The sequence below is a fragment of the Sorex araneus genome, chromosome 2, assembly GCF_027595985.1.
Source record: "Sorex araneus isolate mSorAra2 chromosome 2, mSorAra2.pri, whole genome shotgun sequence".
NCBI lineage: Eukaryota > Metazoa > Chordata > Mammalia > Eulipotyphla > Soricidae > Sorex > Sorex araneus.
Window position 1 is genome coordinate 61,988,268 of NC_073303.1, and position 1,164 is coordinate 61,989,431.

The window sequence follows — 1,164 nt, forward strand, 5'->3', positions numbered from 1 at the left end:
GTTTGGACCCCCGATGGGTTTTTCTGGCCAATCTTACTGGTTAAAATAATCATAAAATGTATATTGAGAACTACAAAGAGCTTAATTTCCCTGCCTTCCAACATTAATGACTGCCGAATCTGAGTGCAATGGAGATTGAGTGTTCTCCCTCAAGGCAGCTGAACTAATTAATGTCAAAGGTTGGATTTTAGCCCTGGGCATTCTGATATCTGGTTCTCCAAGTTGCTTCTTTTCAATCATTTTAACTTGGAAGATTTTTTTTCCTTTAATTTTTTTGTGCACTGTTCCTGGAAGTACTACAATACCAGGTTGGTACATGGAATGGAAAGAACAAATTCCTATTCTGTTTCATACTCCCCCAAATCCATTTAGTATACTGTCCTCAGATAGAGGATAGATCAGATATTAAACTGGTAAGAACAGATACTACACTTGATCTTAGCCAAAAGTCGAGACACAATCAGTTTGAAAGATTTTAAAATAAAGAAACATAGTGTTTCTCTTTACTGTCTTTGTTATTTTTTTTATTTTTTATTTTTTGCTTTTTGGGTCACACCTGGTGATGCACAGGAGTTACTCCTGGCTCATGCACTCAGGAATTACTCCTAGCGGTGCTCAGGGGACCATATGGGATGCTGGGAATCGAAACCGGGTCGGCCGCATGCAAGGCAAACGCCCTACCCGCTGTGCTATCGCTCCAGCCTGTTATTTTTCTTATCTTACTGTGCTTATACTAAACTGGAATAAAATCAGAGCTTAAAGATAAAGGATTATGACTTACTTTCTACATTATGATAACTATTCTCTAGTGATATTTATTGAAATTTAAAATAGTTATTTATAATTACAAGTTAGTGATGGCTGAAGATTTCTTTTCTAGTGATTAACTATAGTGAGTGTTAAAGATAGAATGAAGATGATCATGAGATCTGCAGTGGGATATATATATATGTATATATATATGTACATATACACACACATTAGTATCAGTGAACTCTAGATTGGGAAATATACCAGTTATATTCTATAGTGGTTGTAAATTTTATATTTTGCTCTAGTTTAAAAAATTGTCACAAAGGAAACCTCATTAAATAATTATTGCAGTTTGACTTCATCATCATCATCATCATCATCATCATCATCCCGTTGATTGTCAAATTTCTC

At 35.0% G+C, this 1,164-nt stretch overlaps 1 non-coding gene across 1 annotated transcript; it reads right to left on the reverse strand.

Annotated features, from left to right (window-relative positions):
• Positions 1 to 271: 271 nt before the first annotated feature.
• Positions 272 to 461, reverse strand: LOC129402663 (U2 spliceosomal RNA). The gene has a single exon (XR_008628767.1). It is a non-coding gene; the product is annotated as a U2 spliceosomal RNA (small nuclear RNA).
• Between the last annotated feature and the right edge of the window lie 703 nt (positions 462 to 1,164).